The following is a 15,709-nucleotide window of genomic DNA, read 5'->3' as shown; positions in this document are numbered from 1 at the left end:
CAAATTGAACAGCTGCTGTCAACGGCCATTCTAAGCTGAATGTGCCTGCTCTCGTCAGATCGCAGCAGCAATGCAGCTTAAGGCTTGGCAAGTACCAGCATGGGAGACTGGCTGGGAATCCCAAGTTCCGTTGACCTTTTTGAACCTGAAAATTGTGTTAGTTTCTCTATGAGATAGTAAAAGAAGGTTCAAATTGAACAGCTGTTGTCAACGGCCATTCTAAGCTGAATGTGCCTGCTCTCATCAGATCGCAGCAGCAATGCAGCTTAAGGCTTGGCAAGTACCAGCATGGGAGACTGGCTGGGAATTCCAAGTTCCGTTGACCTTTTTGAACCTGAAAATTGTGTTAGTTTCTCTATGAGATAGTAAAAGAAGGTTCAAATTGAACAGCTGCTGTCAACGGCCATTCTAAGCTGAATGGGCCTGCTCTCGTCAGATCGCAGCAGCAATGCAGCTTAAGGCTTGGCAAGTACCAGCATGGGAGACTGGCTGGGAATCCCAAGTTACAATGACCTTTTTGAACCTGAAAATTGTGTTAGATTCTCTGTCAAAGATGGTAAAAGAAGGTTCAAATTGAACAGCTGCTGTCAACGGCCATTCTAAGCTGAATGTGCCTGCTCTCATCAGATCGCAGCAGCAATGCAGCTTAAGGCTTGGCAAGTACCAGCATGGGAGACTGGCTGGGAATTCCAAGTTCCGTTGACCTTTTTGAACCTGAAAATTGTGTTAGTTTCTCTATGAGATAGTAAAAGAAGGTTCAAATTGAACAGCTGCTGTCAACGGCCATTCTAAGCTGAATGTGCCTGCTCTCGTCAGTTCGCAGCAGCAATGCAGCTTAAGGCTTGGCAAGAACCAGCATGGGAGACTGGCTTGGAATCCCAAGTTCCGTTGACCTTTTTGAACCTGAAAATTGTATTAGTTTCTCTATGAGATAGTAAAAGAAGGTTCAAATTGAACAGCTGCTGTCAACGGCCATTCTAAGCTGAATGTGCCTGCTCTCGTCAGATCGCAGCAGCAATGCAGCTTAAGGCTTGGCAAGTACCAGCATGGGAGACTGGCTGGGAATCCCAAGTTCCGTTGACCTTTTTGAACCTGAAAATTGTGTTAGTTTCTCTGTCAAAGATGGTAAAAGAAGGTTCAAATTGAACAGCTGCTGTCAACGGCCATTCTAAGCTGAATGTGCCTGCTCTCGTCAGATCGCAGCAGCAATGCAGCTTAAGGCTTGGCAAGTACCAGCATGGGAGACTGGCTGGGAATCCCAAGTTCCGTTGACCTTTTTGAACCTGAAAATTGTGTTAGTTTCTCTGGCACAGATGGTAAAAGAAGGTTCAAATTGAACAGCTGCTGTCAACGGCCATTCTAAGCTGAATGTGCCTGCTCTCGTCAGATCGCAGCAGCAATGCAGCTTAAGGCTTGGCAAGTACCAGCATGGGAGACTGGCTGGAAATCCCAAGTTCCGTTGACCTTTTTGAACCTGAAAATTGTGTTAGTTTCTCTGGCACAGATGGTAAAAGAAGGTTCAAATTGAACAGCTGCTGTCAACGGCCATTCTAAGCTGAATGTGCCTGCTCTCGTCAGATCGCAGCAGCAATGCAGCTTAAGGCTTGGCAAGTACCAGCATGGGAGACTGGCTGGGAATCCCAAGTTCCGTTGACCTTTTTGAACCTGAAAATTGTGTTAGTTTCTCTGTCAAAGATGGTAAAAGAAGGTTCAAATTGAACAGCTGCTGTCAACGGCCATTCTAAGCTGAATGTGCCTGCTCTCGTCAGATCGCAGCAGCAATGCAGCTTAAGGCTTGGCAAGTACCAGCAAGGGAGACTGGCTGGGAATCCCAAGTTCCGTTGACCCTTTTGAACCCGAAAATTGTGTTAGTTTCTCTATGAGATAGTAAAAGAAGGTTCAAATTGAACAGCTGCTGTCAACGGCCATTCTAAGCTGAATGTGCCTGCTCTCGTCAGATCGCAGCAGCAATGCAGCTTAAGGCTTGGCAAGTACCAGCATGGGAGACTGGCTGGGAATCCCAAGTTCCGTTGACCTTTTTGAACCTGAAAATTGTGTTAGTTTCTCTATGAGATAGTAAAAGAAGGTTCAAATTGAACAGTTGCTGTCAACGGCCATTCTAAGCTGAATGTGCCTGCTCTCGTCAGATTGCAGCAGCAATGCAGCTTAAGGCTTGGCAAGTACCAGCATGGGAGACTGGCTGGGAATCCCAAGTTCCGTTGACCTTTTTGAACCTGAAAATTGTGTTAGTTTCTCTATGAGATAGTAAAAGAAGGTTCAAATTGAACAGCTGCTGTCAACGGCCATTCTAAGCTGAATGTGCCTGCTCTCGTCAGATCGCAGCAGCAATGCAGCTTAAGGCTTGGCAAGTACCAAAATGGGAGACTGGCTGGGAGTCCCAAGTTCCGTTGACCTTTTTGAACCTGAAAATTGTGTTAGTTTCTCTATGAGATAGTAAAAGAAGGTTCAAATTGAACAGCTGCTGTCAACGGCCATTCTAAGCTGAATGTGCCTGCTCTCATCAGATCACAACAGCAATGCAGCTTAAGGCTTGGCAAGTACCAGAATGGGAGACTGGCTGGGAATTCCAAGTTCCGTTGACGTTTTTGAACCTGAAAATTGTGTTAGTTTCTCTGTCAAAGATGGTAAAAGAAGGTTCAAATTGAACAGCTGCTGTCAACGGCCATTCTAAGCTGAATGGGCCTGCTCTCGTCAGATCGCAGCAGCAATGCAGCTTAAGGCTTGGCAAGTACCAGCATGGGAGACTGGCTAAGAATCCCAAGTTACAATGACCTTTTTGAACCTGAAAATTGTGTTAGATTCTCTATGAGATAGTAAAAGAAGGTTCAAATTGAACAGCTGCTGTCAACGGCCATTCTAAGCTGAATGTGCCTGCTCTCGTCAGATCGCAGCAGCAATGCAGCTTAAGGCTTGGCAAGTACCAGCATGGGAGACTGGCTGGGAATCCCAAGTTACAATGACCTTTTTGAACCTGAAAATTGTGTTAGATTCTCTGTCAAAGATGGTAAAAGAAGGTTCAAATTGAACAGCTGCTGTCAACGGCCATTCTAAGCTGAATGTGCCTGCTCTCGTCAGTTCGCAGCAGCAATGCAGCTTAAGGCTTGGCAAGTACCAGCATGGGAGACTGGCTTGGAATCCCAAGTTCCGTTGACCTTTTTGAACCTGAAAATTGTAGTAGTTTCTCTATGAGATAGTAAAAGAAGGTTCAAATTGAACAGCTGCTGTCAACGGCCATTCTAAGCTGAATGTGCCTGCTCTCATCAGATCGCAGCGGCAATGCAGCTTAAGGCTTGGCAAGTACCAGCATGGGAGACTGGCTGGGAATCCCAAGTTCCGTTGACCTTTTTGAACCTGAAAATTGTGTTAGTTTCTCTGTCAAAGATGGTAAAAGAAGGTTCAAATTGAACAGCTGCTGTCAACGGCCATTCTAAGCTGAATGTGCCTGCTCTCGTCAGATCGCAGCAGCAATGCAGCTTAAGGCTTGGCAAGTACCAGCATGGGAGACTGGCTGGGAATCCCAAGTTCCGTTGACCTTTTTGAACCTGAAAATTGTGTTAGTTTCTCTATGAGATAGTAAAAGAAGGTTCAAATTGAACAGCTGCTGTCAACGGCCATTCTAAGCTGAATGTGCCTGCTCTCGTCAGATCGCAGCAGCAATGCAGCTTATGGCTTGGCAAATACCGGAATGGGAGACTGGCTGGGAATCCCAAGTTCCGTTGACCTTTTTGAACCTGAAAATTGTATTAGTTTCTCTGTCAAAGATGGTAAAAGAAGGTTCAAATTGAACAGCTGCTGTCAACGGCCATTCTAAGCTGAATGTGCCTGCTCTTGTCAGATCGCAGCAGCAATGCAGCTTAAGGCTTGGCAAGTACCAGCATGGGAGACTGGCTGGGAATCCCAAGTTCCGTTGACCTTTTTGAACCTGAAAATTGTGTTAGTTTCTCTATGAGATAGTAAAAGAAGGTTCAAATTGAACAGCTGCTGTCAACGGCCATTCTAAGCTGAATGTGCCTGCTCTCGTCAGATTGCAGCAGCAATGCAGCTTAAGGCTTGGCAAGTACCAGCATGGGAGACTGGCTGGGAATCCCAAGTTCCGTTGACCTTTTTGAACCTGAAAATTGTGTTAGTTTCTCTATGAGATAGTAAAAGAAGGTTCAAATTGAACAGCTGCTTTCAACGGCCATTCTAAGCTGAATGTGCCTGCTCTCGTCAGATCGCAGCAGCAATGCAGCTTAAGGCTTGGCAAGTACCAGAATGGGAGACTGGCTGGGAATCCCAAGTTCCGTTGACCTTTTTGAACCTGAAAATTGTGTTAGTTTCTCTATGAGATAGTAAAAGAAGGTTCAAATTGAACAGCTGCTGTCAACGGCCATTCTAAGCTGAATGTGCCTGCTCTCATCAGATCGCAGCAGCAATGCAGCTTAAGGCTTGGCAAGTACCAGCATGGGAGACTGGCTGGGAATCCCAAGTTCCGTTGACCTTTTTGAACCTGAAGATTGTGTTAGTTTCTCTGTCAAAGATGGTAAAAGAAGGTTCAAATTGAACAGCTGCTGTCAACGGCCATTCTAAGCTGAATGTGCCTGCTCTCGTCAGATCGCAGCAGCAATGCAGCTTAAGGCTTGGCAAGTACCAGCATGGGAGACTGGCTGGGAATCCCAAGTTCCGTTGACCTTTTTGAACCTGAAAATTGTGTTAGTTTCTCTATGAGATAGTAAAAGAAGGTTCAAATTGAACAGCTGCTGTCAACGGCCATTCTAAGCTGAATGTGCCTGCTCTCGTCAGATCGCAGCAGCAATGCAGCTTAAGGCTTGGCAAGTACCAGCATGGGAGACTGGCTGGGAATCCCAAGTTCCGTTGACCTTTTTGAACCTGAAAATTGTGTTAGTTTCTCTATGAGATAGTAAAAGAAGGTTCAAATTGAACAGTTGCTGTCAACGGCCATTCTAAGCTGAATGTGCCTGCTCTCGTCAGATTGCAGCAGCAATGCAGCTTAAGGCTTGGCAAGTACCAGCATGGGAGACTGGCTGGGAATCCCAAGTTCCGTTGACCTTTTTGAACCTGAAAATTGTGTTAGTTTCTCTATGAGATAGTAAAAGAAGGTTCAAATTAAACAGCTGCTGTCAACGGCCATTCTAAGCTGAATGTGCCTGCTCTCGTCAGATCGCAGCAGCAATGCAGCTTAAGGCTTGGCAAGTACCAGAATGGGAGACTGGCTGGGAGTCCCAAGTTCCGTTGACCTTTTTGAACCTTAAAATTGTGTTAGTTTCTCTATGAGATAGTAAAAGAAGGTTCAAATTGAACAGCTGCTGTCAACGGCCATTCTAAGCTGAATGTGCCTGCTCTCATCAGATCACAGCGGCAATGCAGCTTAAGGCTTGGCAAGTACCAGCATGGGAGACTGGCTGGGAATCCCAAGTTCCGTTGACCTTTTTGAACCTGAAAATTGTGTTAGTTTCTCTGTCAAAGATGGTAAAAGAAGGTTCAAATTGAACAGCTGCTGTCAACGGCCATTCTAAGCTGAATGTGCCTGCTCTCGTCAGATCGCAGCAGCAATGCAGCTTAAGGCTTGGCAAGTACCAGCATGGGAGACTGGCTGGGAATCCCAAGTTCCGTTGACCTTTTTGAACCTGAAAATTGTGTTAGTTTCTCTATGAGATAGTAAAAGAAGGTTCAAATTGAACAGCTGCTGTCAACGGCCATTCTAAGCTGAATGTGCCTGCTCTCGTCAGATCGCAGCAGCAATGCAGCTTATGGATTGGCAAGTACCGGAATGGGAGACTGGCTGGGAATCCCAAGTTCCGTTGACCTTTTTGAACCTGAAAATTGTATTAGTTTCTCTGTCAAAGATGGTAAAAGAAGGTTCAAATTGAACAGCTGCTGTCAACGGCCATTCTAAGCTGAATGTGCCTGCTCTCGTCAGATCGCAGCAGCAATGCAGCTTAAGGCTTGGCAAGTACCAGCATGGGAGACTGGCTGGGAATCCCAAGTTCCGTTGACCTTTTTGAACCTGAAAATTGTGTTAGTTTCTCTATGAGATAGTAAAAGAAGGTTCAAATTGAACAGCTGCTGTCAACGGCCATTCTAAGCTGAATGTGCCTGCTCTCATCAGATTGCAGCAGCAATGCAGCTTAAGGCTTGGCAAGTACCAGCATGGGAGACTGGCTGGGAATCCCAAGTTCCGTTGACCTTTTTGAACCTGAAAATTGTGTTAGTTTCTCTATGAGATAGTAAAAGAAGGTTCAAATTGAACAGCTGCTGTCAACGGCCATTCTAAGCTGAATGTGCCTGCTCTCGTCAGATCGCAGCAGCAATGCAGCTTAAGGCTTGGCAAGTACCAGAATGGGAGACTGGCTGGGAATCCCAAGTTCCGTTGACCTTTTTGAACCTGAAAATTGTGTTAGTTTCTCTATGAGATAGTAAAAGAAGGTTCAAATTGAACAGCTGCTGTCAACGGCCATTCTAAGCTGAATGTGCCTGCTCTCATCAGATCGCAGCAGCAATGCAGCTTAAGGCTTGGCAAGTACCAGCATGGGAGACTGGCTGGGAATCCCAAGTTCCGTTGACCTTTTTGAACCTGAAAATTGTGTTAGTTTCTCTATGAGATAGTAAAAGAAGGTTCAAATTGAACAGCTGCTGTCAACGGCCATTCTAAGCTGAATGTGCCTGCTCTCATCAGATCGCAGCAGCAATGCAGCTTAAGGCTTGGCAAGTACCAGCATGGGAGACTGGCTGGGAATCCCAAGTTCCGTTGACCTTTTTGAACCTGAAAATTGTGTTAGTTTCTCTGTCAAAGATGGTAAAAGAAGGTTCAAATTGAACAGCTGCTGTCAACGGCCATTCTAAGCTGAATGTGCCTGCTCTCATCAGATTGCAGCAGCAATGCAGCTTAAGGCTTGGCAAGTACCAGCATGGGAGACTGGCTGGGAATCCCAAGTTCCGTTGACCTTTTTGAACCTGAAAATTGTGTTAGTTTCTCTGTCAAAGATGGTAAAAGAAGGTTCAAATTGAACAGCTGCTGTCAACGGCCATTCTAAGCTGAATGTGCCTGCTCTCGTCAGATCGCAGCAGCAATGCAGCTTGAGGCTTGGCAAGTACCAGCATGGGAGACTGGCTGGGAATCCCAAGTTCCGTTGACCTTTTTGAACCTGAAAATTGTGTTAGTTTCTCTATGAGATAGTAAAAGAAGGTTCAAATTGAACAGCTGCTGTCAACGGCCATTCTAAGCTGAATGTGCCTGCTCTCGTCAGATCGCAGCAGCAATGCAGCTTAAGGCTTGGCAAGTATCAGCATGGGAGACTGGCTGGGAATCCCAAGTTCCGTTGACCTTTTTGAACCTGAAAATTGTGTTAGTTTCTCTATGAGATAGTAAAAGAAGGTTCAAATTGAACAGTTGCTGTCAACGGCCATTCTAAGCTGAATGTGCCTGCTCTCGTCAGATTGCAGCAGCAATGCAGCTTAAGGCTTGGCAAGTACCAGCATGGGAGACTGGCTGGGAATCCCAAGTTCCGTTGACCTTTTTGAACCTGAAAATTGTGTTAGTTTCTCTATGAGATAGTAAAAGAAGGTTCAAATTGAACAGCTGCTGTCAACGGCCATTCTAAGCTGAATGTGCCTGCTCTCGTCAGATCGCAGCAGCAATGCAGCTTAAGGCTTGGCAAGTACCAGCATGGGAGACTGGCTGGGAGTCCCAAGTTCCGTTGACCTTTTTGAACCTGAAAATTGTGTTAGTTTCTCTATGAGATAGTAAAAGAAGGTTCAAATTGAACAGCTGCTGTCAACGGCCATTCTAAGCTGAATGTTCCTGCTCTCATCAGATCGCAGCGGCAATGCAGCTTAAGGCTTGGCAAGTACCAGCATGGGAGACTGGCTGGGAATCCCAAGTTCCGTTGACCTTTTTGAACCTGAAAATTGTGTTAGTTTCTCTGTCAAAGATGGTAAAAGAAGGTTCAAATTGAACAGCTGCTGTCAACGGCCATTCTAAGCTGAATGTGCCTGCTCTCGTCAGATCGCAGCAGCAATGCAGCTTAAGGCTTGGCAAGTACCAGCATGGGAGACTGGCTGGGAATCCCAAGTTCCGTTGACCTTTTTGAACCTGAAAATTGTGTTAGTTTCTCTATGAGATAGTAAAAGAAGGTTCAAATTGAACAGCTGCTGTCAACGGCCATTCTAAGCTGAATGTGCCTGCTCTCGTCAGATCGCAGCAGCAATGCAGCTTATGGCTTGGCAAGTACCGGAATGGGAGACTGGCTGGGAATCCCAAGTTCCGTTGACCTTTTTGAACCTGAAAATTGTATTAGTTTCTCTGTCAAAGATGGTAAAAGAAGGTTCAAATTGAACAGCTGCTGTCAACGGCCATTCTAAGCTGAATGTGCCTGCTCTCGTCAGATCGCAGCAGCAATGCAGCTTAAGGCTTGGCAAGTACCAGCATGGGAGACTGGCTGGGAATCCCAAGTTCCGTTGACCTTTTTGAACCTGAAAATTGTGTTAGTTTCTCTATGAGATAGTAAAAGAAGGTTCAAATTGAACAGCTGCTGTCAACGGCCATTCTAAGCTGAATGTGCCTGCTCTCGTCAGATTGCAGCAGCAATGCAGCTTAAGGCTTGGCAAGTACCAGCATGGGAGACTGGCTGGGAATCCCAAGTTCCGTTGACCTATTTGAACCTGAAAATTGTGTTAGTTTCTCTATGAGATAGTAAAAGAAGGTTCAAATTGAACAGCTGCTGTCAACGGCCATTCTAAGCTGAATGTGCCTGCTCTCGTCAGATCGCAGCAGCAATGCAGCTTAAGGCTTGGCAAGTACCAGAATGGGAGACTGGCTGGGAGTCCCAAGTTCCGTTGACCTTTTTGAACCTGAAAATTGTGTTAGTTTCTCTATGAGATAGTAAAAGAAGGTTCAAATTGAACAGCTGCTGTCAACGGCCATTCTAAGCTGAATGTGCCTGCTCTCATCAGATCGCAGCGGCAATGCAGCTTAAGGCTTGGCAAGTACCAGCATGGGAGACTGGCTGGGAATCCCAAGTTCCGTTGACCTTTTTGAACCTGAAAATTGTGTTAGTTTCTCTGTCAAAGATGGTAAAAGAAGGTTCAAATTGAACAACTGCTGTCAACGGCCATTCTAAGCTGAATGTGCCTGCTCTCGTCAGATCGCAGCAGCAATGCAGCTTAAGGCTTGGCAAGTACCAGCATGGGAGACTGGCTGGGAATCCCAAGTTCTGTTGACCTTTTTGAACCTGAAAATTGTGTTAGTTTCTCTATGAGATAGTAAAAGAAGGTTCAAATTGAACAGCTGCTGTCAACGGCCATTCTAAGCTGAATGTGCCTGCTCTCGTCAGATTGCAGCAGCAATGCAGCTTAAGGCTTGGCAAGTACCAGCATGGGAGACTGGCTGGGAATCCCAAGTTCCGTTGACCTTTTTGAACCTGAAAATTGTGTTAGTTTCTCTATGAGATAGTAAAAGAAGGTTCAAATTGAACAGCTGCTGTCAACGGCCATTCTAAGCTGAATGTGCCTGCTCTCGTCAGATCGCAGCAGCAATGCAGCTTAAGGCTTGGCAAGTACCAGAATGGGAGACTGGCTGGGAATCCCAAGTTCCGTTGACCTTTTTGAACCTGAAAATTGTGTTAGTTTCTCTATGAGATAGTAAAAGAAGGTTCAAATTGAACAGCTGCTGTCAACGGCCATTCTAAGCTGAATGTGCCTGCTCTCATCAGATCGCAGCAGCAATGCAGCTTAAGGCTTGGCAAGTACCAGCATGGGAGACTGGCTGGGAATCCCAAGTTCCGTTGACCTTTTTGAACCTGAAAATTGTGTTAGTTTCTCTATGAGATAGTAAAAGAAGGTTCAAATTGAACAGCTGCTGTCAACGGCCATTCTAAGCTGAATGTGCCTGCTCTCATCAGATCGCAGCAGCAATGCAGCTTAAGGCTTGGCAAGTACCAGCATGGGAGACTGGCTGGGAATCCCAAGTTCCGTTGACCTTTTTGAACCTGAAAATTGTGTTAGTTTCTCTGTCAAAGATGGTAAAAGAAGGTTCAAATTGAACAGCTGCTGTCAACGGCCATTCTAAGCTGAATGTGCCTGCTCTCATCAGATTGCAGCAGCAATGCAGCTTAAGGCTTGGCAAGTACCAGCATGGGAGACTGGCTGGGAATCCCAAGTTCCGTTGACCTTTTTGAACCTGAAAATTGTGTTAGTTTCTCTGTCAAAGATGGTAAAAGAAGGTTCAAATTGAACAGCTGCTGTCAACGGCCATTCTAAGCTGAATGTGCCTGCTCTCGTCAGATCGCAGCAGCAATGCAGCTTGAGGCTTGGCAAGTACCAGCATGGGAGACTGGCTGGGAATCCCAAGTTCCGTTGACCTTTTTGAACCTGAAAATTGTGTTAGTTTCTCTATGAGATAGTAAAAGAAGGTTCAAATTGAACAGCTGCTGTCAACGGCCATTCTAAGCTGAATGTGCCTGCTCTCGTCAGATCGCAGCAGCAATGCAGCTTAAGGCTTGGCAAGTACCAGCATGGGAGACTGGCTGGGAATCCCAAGTTCCGTTGACCTTTTTGAACCTGAAAATTGTGTTAGTTTCTCTATGAGATAGTAAAAGAAGGTTCAAATTGAACAGTTGCTGTCAACGGCCATTCTAAGCTGAATGTGCCTGCTCTCGTCAGATTGCAGCAGCAATGCAGCTTAAGGCTTGGCAAGTACCAGCATGGGAGACTGGCTGGGAATCCCAAGTTCCGTTGACCTTTTTGAACCTGAAAATTGTGTTAGTTTCTCTATGAGATAGTAAAAGAAGGTTCAAATTGAACAGCTGCTGTCAACGGCCATTCTAAGCTGAATGTGCCTGCTCTCGTCAGATCGCAGCAGCAATGCAGCTTAAGGCTTGGCAAGTACCAGAATGGGAGACTGGCTGGGAGTCCCAAGTTCCGTTGACCTTTTTGAACCTGAAAATTGTGTTAGTTTCTCTATGAGATAGTAAAAGAAGGTTCAAATTGAACAGCTGCTGTCAACGGCCATTCTAAGCTGAATGTTCCTGCTCTCATCAGATCGCAGCGGCAATGCAGCTTAAGGCTTGGCAAGTACCAGCATGGGAGACTGGCTGGGAATCCCAAGTTCCGTTGACCTTTTTGAACCTGAAAATTGTGTTAGTTTCTCTGTCAAAGATGGTAAAAGAAGGTTCAAATTGAACAGCTGCTGTCAACGGCCATTCTAAGCTGAATGTTCCTGCTCTCGTCAGATCGCAGCAGCAATGCAGCTTAAGGCTTGGCAAGTACCAGCATGGGAGACTGGCTGGGAATCCCAAGTTCTGTTGACCTTTTTGAACCTGAAAATTGTGTTAGTTTCTCTATGAGATAGTAAAAGAAGGTTCAAATTGAACAGCTGCTGTCAACGGTCATTCTAAGCTGAATGTGCCTGCTCTCATCAGATCGCAGCGGCAATGCAGCTTAAGGCTTGGCAAGTACCAGCATGGGAGACTGGCTGGGAATCCCAAGTTCCGTTGACCTTTTTGAACCTGAAAATTGTGTTAGTTTCTCTGTCAAAGATGGTAAAAGAAGGTTCAAATTGAACAACTGCTGTCAACGGCCATTCTAAGCTGAATGTGCCTGCTCTCGTCAGATCGCAGCAGCAATGCAGCTTAAGGCTTGGCAAGTACCAGCATGGGAGACTGGCTGGGAATCCCAAGTTCCGTTGACCTTTTTGAACCTGAAAATTGTGTTAGTTTCTCTATGAGATAGTAAAAGAAGGTTCAAATTGAACAGCTGCTGTCAACGGCCATTCTAAGCTGAATGTGCCTGCTCTCGTCAGATCGCAGCAGCAATGCAGCTTATGGATTGGCAAGTACCGGAATGGGAGACTGGCTGGGAATCCCAAGTTCCGTTGACCTTTTTGAACCTGAAAATTGTATTAGTTTCTCTGTCAAAGATGGTAAAAGAAGGTTCAAATTGAACAGCTGCTGTCAACGGCCATTCTAAGCTGAATGTGCCTGCTCTCGTCAGATCGCAGCAGCAATGCAGCTTAAGGCTTGGCAAGTACCAGCATGGGAGACTGGCTGGGAATCCCAAGTTCCGTTGACCTTTTTGAACCTGAAAATTGTGTTAGTTTCTCTATGAGATAGTAAAAGAAGGTTCAAATTGAACAGCTGCTGTCAACGGCCATTCTAAGCTGAATGTGCCTGCTCTCGTCAGATTGCAGCAGCAATGCAGCTTAAGGCTTGGCAAGTACCAGCATGGGAGACTGGCTGGGAATCCCAAGTTCCGTTGACCTTTTTGAACCTGAAAATTGTGTTAGTTTCTCTATGAGATAGTAAAAGAAGGTTCAAATTGAACAGCTGCTGTCAACGGCCATTCTAAGCTGAATGTGCCTGCTCTCGTCAGATCGCAGCAGCAATGCAGCTTAAGGCTTGGCAAGTACCAGAATGGGAGACTGGCTGGGAATCCCAAGTTCCGTTGACCTTTTTGAACCTGAAAATTGTGTTAGTTTCTCTATGAGATAGTAAAAGAAGGTTCAAATTGAACAGCTGCTGTCAACGGCCATTCTAAGCTGAATGTGCCTGCTCTCATCAGATCGCAGCAGCAATGCAGCTTAAGGCTTGGCAAGTACCAGCATGGGAGACTGGCTGGGAATCCCAAGTTCCGTTGACCTTTTTGAACCTGAAAATTGTGTTAGTTTCTCTATGAGATAGTAAAAGAAGGTTCAAATTGAACAGCTGCTGTCAACGGCCATTCTAAGCTGAATGTGCCTGCTCTCATCAGATCGCAGCAGCAATGCAGCTTAAGGCTTGGCAAGTACCAGCATGGGAGACTGGCTGGGAATCCCAAGTTCCGTTGACCTTTTTGAACCTGAAAATTGTGTTAGTTTCTCTGTCAAAGATGGTAAAAGAAGGTTCAAATTGAACAGCTGCTGTCAACGGCCATTCTAAGCTGAATGTGCCTGCTCTCATCAGATTGCAGCAGCAATGCAGCTTAAGGCTTGGCAAGTACCAGCATGGGAGACTGGCTGGGAATCCCAAGTTCCGTTGACCTTTTTGAACCTGAAAATTGTGTTAGTTTCTCTGTCAAAGATGGTAAAAGAAGGTTCAAATTGAACAGCTGCTGTCAACGGCCATTCTAAGCTGAATGTGCCTGCTCTCGTCAGATCGCAGCAGCAATGCAGCTTGAGGCTTGGCAAGTACCAGCATGGGAGACTGGCTGGGAATCCCAAGTTCCGTTGACCTTTTTGAACCTGAAAATTGTGTTAGTTTCTCTATGAGATAGTAAAAGAAGGTTCAAATTGAACAGCTGCTGTCAACGGCCATTCTAAGCTGAATGTGCCTGCTCTCGTCAGATCGCAGCAGCAATGCAGCTTAAGGCTTGGCAAGTACCAGCATGGGAGACTGGCTGGGAATCCCAAGTTCCGTTGACCTTTTTGAACCTGAAAATTGTGTTAGTTTCTCTATGAGATAGTAAAAGAAGGTTCAAATTGAACAGTTGCTGTCAACGGCCATTCTAAGCTGAATGTGCCTGCTCTCGTCAGATTGCAGCAGCAATGCAGCTTAAGGCTTGGCAAGTACCAGCATGGGAGACTGGCTGGGAATCCCAAGTTCCGTTGACCTTTTTGAACCTGAAAATTGTGTTAGTTTCTCTATGAGATAGTAAAAGAAGGTTCAAATTGAACAGCTGCTGTCAACGGCCATTCTAAGCTGAATGTGCCTGCTCTCGTCAGATCGCAGCAGCAATGCAGCTTAAGGCTTGGCAAGTACCAGAATGGGAGACTGGCTGGGAGTCCCAAGTTCCGTTGACCTTTTTGAACCTGAAAATTGTGTTAGTTTCTCTATGAGATAGTAAAAGAAGGTTCAAATTGAACAGCTGCTGTCAACGGCCATTCTAAGCTGAATGTGCCTGCTCTCATCAGATCGCAGCGGCAATGCAGCTTAAGGCTTGGCAAGTACCAGCATGGGAGACTGGCTGGGAATCCCAAGTTCCGTTGACCTTTTTGAACCTGAAAATTGTGTTAGTTTCTCTGTCAAAGATGGTAAAAGAAGGTTCAAATTGAACAACTGCTGTCAACGGCCATTCTAAGCTGAATGTGCCTGCTCTCGTCAGATCGCAGCAGCAATGCAGCTTAAGGCTTGGCAAGTACCAGCATGGGAGACTGGCTGGGAATCCCAAGTTCTGTTGACCTTTTTGAACCTGAAAATTGTGTTAGTTTCTCTATGAGATAGTAAAAGAAGGTTCAAATTGAACAGCTGCTGTCAACGGCCATTCTAAGCTGAATGTGCCTGCTCTCGTCAGATTGCAGCAGCAATGCAGCTTAAGGCTTGGCAAGTACCAGCATGGGAGACTGGCTGGGAATCCCAAGTTCCGTTGACCTTTTTGAACCTGAAAATTGTGTTAGTTTCTCTATGAGATAGTAAAAGAAGGTTCAAATTGAACAGCTGCTGTCAACGGCCATTCTAAGCTGAATGTGCCTGCTCTCGTCAGATCGCAGCAGCAATGCAGCTTAAGGCTTGGCAAGTACCAGAATGGGAGACTGGCTGGGAATCCCAAGTTCCGTTGACCTTTTTGAACCTGAAAATTGTGTTAGTTTCTCTATGAGATAGTAAAAGAAGGTTCAAATTGAACAGCTGCTGTCAACGGCCATTCTAAGCTGAATGTGCCTGCTCTCATCAGATCGCAGCAGCAATGCAGCTTAAGGCTTGGCAAGTACCAGCATGGGAGACTGGCTGGGAATCCCAAGTTCCGTTGACCTTTTTGAACCTGAAAATTGTGTTAGTTTCTCTATGAGATAGTAAAAGAAGGTTCAAATTGAACAGCTGCTGTCAACGGCCATTCTAAGCTGAATGTGCCTGCTCTCATCAGATCGCAGCAGCAATGCAGCTTAAGGCTTGGCAAGTACCAGCATGGGAGACTGGCTGGGAATCCCAAGTTCCGTTGACCTTTTTGAACCTGAAAATTGTGTTAGTTTCTCTGTCAAAGATGGTAAAAGAAGGTTCAAATTGAACAGCTGCTGTCAACGGCCATTCTAAGCTGAATGTGCCTGCTCTCATCAGATTGCAGCAGCAATGCAGCTTAAGGCTTGGCAAGTACCAGCATGGGAGACTGGCTGGGAATCCCAAGTTCCGTTGACCTTTTTGAACCTGAAAATTGTGTTAGTTTCTCTGTCAAAGATGGTAAAAGAAGGTTCAAATTGAACAGCTGCTGTCAACGGCCATTCTAAGCTGAATGTGCCTGCTCTCGTCAGATCGCAGCAGCAATGCAGCTTGAGGCTTGGCAAGTACCAGCATGGGAGACTGGCTGGGAATCCCAAGTTCCGTTGACCTTTTTGAACCTGAAAATTGTGTTAGTTTCTCTATGAGATAGTAAAAGAAGGTTCAAATTGAACAGCTGCTGTCAACGGCCATTCTAAGCTGAATGTGCCTGCTCTCGTCAGATCGCAGCAGCAATGCAGCTTAAGGCTTGGCAAGTACCAGCATGGGAGACTGGCTGGGAATCCCAAGTTCCGTTGACCTTTTTGAACCTGAAAATTGTGTTAGTTTCTCTATGAGATAGTAAAAGAAGGTTCAAATTGAACAGTTGCTGTCAACGGCCATTCTAAGCTGAATGTGCCTGCTCTCGTCAGATTGCAGCAGCAATGCAGCTTAAGGCTTGGCAAGTACCAGCATGGGAGACTGGCTGGGAATCCCAAGTTCCGTTGACCTTTTTGAACCTGAAAATTGTG

At 45.8% G+C, this 15,709-nt stretch overlaps 77 pseudogenes; all 77 read left to right on the top strand.

Moving 5' to 3' along the window:
* The first annotated feature begins 206 nt into the window (after window positions 1–206).
* LOC140113194 (5S ribosomal RNA) lies at window positions 207–324 on the top strand (annotated as a pseudogene).
* Window positions 325–586: 262 nt separating this feature from the next.
* LOC140092074 (5S ribosomal RNA) lies at window positions 587–705 on the top strand (annotated as a pseudogene).
* Window positions 706–964: 259 nt separating this feature from the next.
* On the top strand, window positions 965–1,083 carry LOC140093557 (5S ribosomal RNA; annotated as a pseudogene).
* Window positions 1,084–1,155: 72 nt separating this feature from the next.
* LOC140093535 (5S ribosomal RNA) lies at window positions 1,156–1,274 on the top strand (annotated as a pseudogene).
* A 72-nt stretch (window positions 1,275–1,346) lies between these two features.
* Window positions 1,347–1,465, top strand: LOC140106110 (5S ribosomal RNA; annotated as a pseudogene).
* Window positions 1,466–1,537: 72 nt separating this feature from the next.
* Window positions 1,538–1,656, top strand: LOC140093524 (5S ribosomal RNA; annotated as a pseudogene).
* Window positions 1,657–1,728: 72 nt separating this feature from the next.
* Window positions 1,729–1,847, top strand: LOC140103739 (5S ribosomal RNA; annotated as a pseudogene).
* A 70-nt stretch (window positions 1,848–1,917) lies between these two features.
* Window positions 1,918–2,036, top strand: LOC140093513 (5S ribosomal RNA; annotated as a pseudogene).
* Window positions 2,037–2,106: 70 nt separating this feature from the next.
* LOC140104545 (5S ribosomal RNA) lies at window positions 2,107–2,225 on the top strand (annotated as a pseudogene).
* Window positions 2,226–2,295: 70 nt separating this feature from the next.
* LOC140097515 (5S ribosomal RNA) lies at window positions 2,296–2,414 on the top strand (annotated as a pseudogene).
* Window positions 2,415–3,055: 641 nt separating this feature from the next.
* LOC140112721 (5S ribosomal RNA) lies at window positions 3,056–3,174 on the top strand (annotated as a pseudogene).
* A 70-nt stretch (window positions 3,175–3,244) lies between these two features.
* Window positions 3,245–3,363, top strand: LOC140100906 (5S ribosomal RNA; annotated as a pseudogene).
* A 72-nt stretch (window positions 3,364–3,435) lies between these two features.
* On the top strand, window positions 3,436–3,554 carry LOC140093501 (5S ribosomal RNA; annotated as a pseudogene).
* Window positions 3,555–3,624: 70 nt separating this feature from the next.
* LOC140112720 (5S ribosomal RNA) lies at window positions 3,625–3,743 on the top strand (annotated as a pseudogene).
* A 72-nt stretch (window positions 3,744–3,815) lies between these two features.
* Window positions 3,816–3,934, top strand: LOC140106293 (5S ribosomal RNA; annotated as a pseudogene).
* A 70-nt stretch (window positions 3,935–4,004) lies between these two features.
* Window positions 4,005–4,123, top strand: LOC140104539 (5S ribosomal RNA; annotated as a pseudogene).
* A 70-nt stretch (window positions 4,124–4,193) lies between these two features.
* Window positions 4,194–4,312, top strand: LOC140097504 (5S ribosomal RNA; annotated as a pseudogene).
* A 70-nt stretch (window positions 4,313–4,382) lies between these two features.
* LOC140104607 (5S ribosomal RNA) lies at window positions 4,383–4,501 on the top strand (annotated as a pseudogene).
* A 72-nt stretch (window positions 4,502–4,573) lies between these two features.
* On the top strand, window positions 4,574–4,692 carry LOC140093490 (5S ribosomal RNA; annotated as a pseudogene).
* Window positions 4,693–4,762: 70 nt separating this feature from the next.
* On the top strand, window positions 4,763–4,881 carry LOC140093479 (5S ribosomal RNA; annotated as a pseudogene).
* Window positions 4,882–4,951: 70 nt separating this feature from the next.
* On the top strand, window positions 4,952–5,070 carry LOC140104533 (5S ribosomal RNA; annotated as a pseudogene).
* A 70-nt stretch (window positions 5,071–5,140) lies between these two features.
* Window positions 5,141–5,259, top strand: LOC140095038 (5S ribosomal RNA; annotated as a pseudogene).
* Window positions 5,260–5,329: 70 nt separating this feature from the next.
* On the top strand, window positions 5,330–5,448 carry LOC140112115 (5S ribosomal RNA; annotated as a pseudogene).
* Window positions 5,449–5,520: 72 nt separating this feature from the next.
* On the top strand, window positions 5,521–5,639 carry LOC140093468 (5S ribosomal RNA; annotated as a pseudogene).
* Window positions 5,640–5,709: 70 nt separating this feature from the next.
* LOC140113192 (5S ribosomal RNA) lies at window positions 5,710–5,828 on the top strand (annotated as a pseudogene).
* Window positions 5,829–5,900: 72 nt separating this feature from the next.
* On the top strand, window positions 5,901–6,019 carry LOC140093457 (5S ribosomal RNA; annotated as a pseudogene).
* Window positions 6,020–6,089: 70 nt separating this feature from the next.
* Window positions 6,090–6,208, top strand: LOC140100463 (5S ribosomal RNA; annotated as a pseudogene).
* A 70-nt stretch (window positions 6,209–6,278) lies between these two features.
* On the top strand, window positions 6,279–6,397 carry LOC140112083 (5S ribosomal RNA; annotated as a pseudogene).
* A 70-nt stretch (window positions 6,398–6,467) lies between these two features.
* On the top strand, window positions 6,468–6,586 carry LOC140104558 (5S ribosomal RNA; annotated as a pseudogene).
* A 70-nt stretch (window positions 6,587–6,656) lies between these two features.
* On the top strand, window positions 6,657–6,775 carry LOC140104497 (5S ribosomal RNA; annotated as a pseudogene).
* Window positions 6,776–6,847: 72 nt separating this feature from the next.
* LOC140100452 (5S ribosomal RNA) lies at window positions 6,848–6,966 on the top strand (annotated as a pseudogene).
* Window positions 6,967–7,038: 72 nt separating this feature from the next.
* LOC140097460 (5S ribosomal RNA) lies at window positions 7,039–7,157 on the top strand (annotated as a pseudogene).
* Window positions 7,158–7,227: 70 nt separating this feature from the next.
* On the top strand, window positions 7,228–7,346 carry LOC140104001 (5S ribosomal RNA; annotated as a pseudogene).
* Window positions 7,347–7,416: 70 nt separating this feature from the next.
* Window positions 7,417–7,535, top strand: LOC140104527 (5S ribosomal RNA; annotated as a pseudogene).
* A 70-nt stretch (window positions 7,536–7,605) lies between these two features.
* Window positions 7,606–7,724, top strand: LOC140097493 (5S ribosomal RNA; annotated as a pseudogene).
* A 70-nt stretch (window positions 7,725–7,794) lies between these two features.
* Window positions 7,795–7,913, top strand: LOC140101337 (5S ribosomal RNA; annotated as a pseudogene).
* A 72-nt stretch (window positions 7,914–7,985) lies between these two features.
* LOC140093446 (5S ribosomal RNA) lies at window positions 7,986–8,104 on the top strand (annotated as a pseudogene).
* A 70-nt stretch (window positions 8,105–8,174) lies between these two features.
* Window positions 8,175–8,293, top strand: LOC140101813 (5S ribosomal RNA; annotated as a pseudogene).
* A 72-nt stretch (window positions 8,294–8,365) lies between these two features.
* Window positions 8,366–8,484, top strand: LOC140093435 (5S ribosomal RNA; annotated as a pseudogene).
* Window positions 8,485–8,554: 70 nt separating this feature from the next.
* LOC140104522 (5S ribosomal RNA) lies at window positions 8,555–8,673 on the top strand (annotated as a pseudogene).
* Window positions 8,674–8,743: 70 nt separating this feature from the next.
* Window positions 8,744–8,862, top strand: LOC140095027 (5S ribosomal RNA; annotated as a pseudogene).
* A 70-nt stretch (window positions 8,863–8,932) lies between these two features.
* LOC140100895 (5S ribosomal RNA) lies at window positions 8,933–9,051 on the top strand (annotated as a pseudogene).
* A 72-nt stretch (window positions 9,052–9,123) lies between these two features.
* Window positions 9,124–9,242, top strand: LOC140096674 (5S ribosomal RNA; annotated as a pseudogene).
* A 70-nt stretch (window positions 9,243–9,312) lies between these two features.
* LOC140104517 (5S ribosomal RNA) lies at window positions 9,313–9,431 on the top strand (annotated as a pseudogene).
* A 70-nt stretch (window positions 9,432–9,501) lies between these two features.
* On the top strand, window positions 9,502–9,620 carry LOC140111961 (5S ribosomal RNA; annotated as a pseudogene).
* A 70-nt stretch (window positions 9,621–9,690) lies between these two features.
* LOC140104443 (5S ribosomal RNA) lies at window positions 9,691–9,809 on the top strand (annotated as a pseudogene).
* A 70-nt stretch (window positions 9,810–9,879) lies between these two features.
* Window positions 9,880–9,998, top strand: LOC140104381 (5S ribosomal RNA; annotated as a pseudogene).
* A 72-nt stretch (window positions 9,999–10,070) lies between these two features.
* Window positions 10,071–10,189, top strand: LOC140100441 (5S ribosomal RNA; annotated as a pseudogene).
* A 72-nt stretch (window positions 10,190–10,261) lies between these two features.
* Window positions 10,262–10,380, top strand: LOC140097449 (5S ribosomal RNA; annotated as a pseudogene).
* Window positions 10,381–10,450: 70 nt separating this feature from the next.
* On the top strand, window positions 10,451–10,569 carry LOC140093413 (5S ribosomal RNA; annotated as a pseudogene).
* A 70-nt stretch (window positions 10,570–10,639) lies between these two features.
* Window positions 10,640–10,758, top strand: LOC140104510 (5S ribosomal RNA; annotated as a pseudogene).
* Window positions 10,759–10,828: 70 nt separating this feature from the next.
* Window positions 10,829–10,947, top strand: LOC140095005 (5S ribosomal RNA; annotated as a pseudogene).
* Window positions 10,948–11,017: 70 nt separating this feature from the next.
* Window positions 11,018–11,136, top strand: LOC140101326 (5S ribosomal RNA; annotated as a pseudogene).
* Window positions 11,137–11,208: 72 nt separating this feature from the next.
* Window positions 11,209–11,327, top strand: LOC140096707 (5S ribosomal RNA; annotated as a pseudogene).
* Window positions 11,328–11,397: 70 nt separating this feature from the next.
* On the top strand, window positions 11,398–11,516 carry LOC140097327 (5S ribosomal RNA; annotated as a pseudogene).
* A 72-nt stretch (window positions 11,517–11,588) lies between these two features.
* On the top strand, window positions 11,589–11,707 carry LOC140093402 (5S ribosomal RNA; annotated as a pseudogene).
* Window positions 11,708–11,777: 70 nt separating this feature from the next.
* Window positions 11,778–11,896, top strand: LOC140113191 (5S ribosomal RNA; annotated as a pseudogene).
* A 72-nt stretch (window positions 11,897–11,968) lies between these two features.
* Window positions 11,969–12,087, top strand: LOC140093391 (5S ribosomal RNA; annotated as a pseudogene).
* A 70-nt stretch (window positions 12,088–12,157) lies between these two features.
* On the top strand, window positions 12,158–12,276 carry LOC140104504 (5S ribosomal RNA; annotated as a pseudogene).
* Window positions 12,277–12,346: 70 nt separating this feature from the next.
* LOC140111840 (5S ribosomal RNA) lies at window positions 12,347–12,465 on the top strand (annotated as a pseudogene).
* A 70-nt stretch (window positions 12,466–12,535) lies between these two features.
* Window positions 12,536–12,654, top strand: LOC140104327 (5S ribosomal RNA; annotated as a pseudogene).
* Window positions 12,655–12,724: 70 nt separating this feature from the next.
* LOC140104281 (5S ribosomal RNA) lies at window positions 12,725–12,843 on the top strand (annotated as a pseudogene).
* A 72-nt stretch (window positions 12,844–12,915) lies between these two features.
* LOC140100419 (5S ribosomal RNA) lies at window positions 12,916–13,034 on the top strand (annotated as a pseudogene).
* Window positions 13,035–13,106: 72 nt separating this feature from the next.
* On the top strand, window positions 13,107–13,225 carry LOC140097438 (5S ribosomal RNA; annotated as a pseudogene).
* Window positions 13,226–13,295: 70 nt separating this feature from the next.
* On the top strand, window positions 13,296–13,414 carry LOC140093380 (5S ribosomal RNA; annotated as a pseudogene).
* A 70-nt stretch (window positions 13,415–13,484) lies between these two features.
* Window positions 13,485–13,603, top strand: LOC140104491 (5S ribosomal RNA; annotated as a pseudogene).
* Window positions 13,604–13,673: 70 nt separating this feature from the next.
* On the top strand, window positions 13,674–13,792 carry LOC140094994 (5S ribosomal RNA; annotated as a pseudogene).
* A 70-nt stretch (window positions 13,793–13,862) lies between these two features.
* On the top strand, window positions 13,863–13,981 carry LOC140100884 (5S ribosomal RNA; annotated as a pseudogene).
* Window positions 13,982–14,053: 72 nt separating this feature from the next.
* Window positions 14,054–14,172, top strand: LOC140096663 (5S ribosomal RNA; annotated as a pseudogene).
* Window positions 14,173–14,242: 70 nt separating this feature from the next.
* LOC140104484 (5S ribosomal RNA) lies at window positions 14,243–14,361 on the top strand (annotated as a pseudogene).
* Window positions 14,362–14,431: 70 nt separating this feature from the next.
* Window positions 14,432–14,550, top strand: LOC140111726 (5S ribosomal RNA; annotated as a pseudogene).
* A 70-nt stretch (window positions 14,551–14,620) lies between these two features.
* On the top strand, window positions 14,621–14,739 carry LOC140104234 (5S ribosomal RNA; annotated as a pseudogene).
* A 70-nt stretch (window positions 14,740–14,809) lies between these two features.
* Window positions 14,810–14,928, top strand: LOC140104185 (5S ribosomal RNA; annotated as a pseudogene).
* A 72-nt stretch (window positions 14,929–15,000) lies between these two features.
* LOC140100408 (5S ribosomal RNA) lies at window positions 15,001–15,119 on the top strand (annotated as a pseudogene).
* Window positions 15,120–15,191: 72 nt separating this feature from the next.
* On the top strand, window positions 15,192–15,310 carry LOC140097427 (5S ribosomal RNA; annotated as a pseudogene).
* Window positions 15,311–15,380: 70 nt separating this feature from the next.
* LOC140093369 (5S ribosomal RNA) lies at window positions 15,381–15,499 on the top strand (annotated as a pseudogene).
* Window positions 15,500–15,569: 70 nt separating this feature from the next.
* LOC140104479 (5S ribosomal RNA) lies at window positions 15,570–15,688 on the top strand (annotated as a pseudogene).
* The last annotated feature ends 21 nt before the right edge of the window (window positions 15,689–15,709 follow it).

The sequence above is a fragment of the Engystomops pustulosus genome, chromosome 1 (genome assembly GCF_040894005.1).
Source record: "Engystomops pustulosus chromosome 1, aEngPut4.maternal, whole genome shotgun sequence".
Classification (NCBI taxonomy): domain Eukaryota; kingdom Metazoa; phylum Chordata; class Amphibia; order Anura; family Leptodactylidae; genus Engystomops; species Engystomops pustulosus.
The sequence above is the reverse complement of the archived record's forward strand: the minus strand, read 5'-3'. Positions and strand labels throughout refer to the sequence as shown.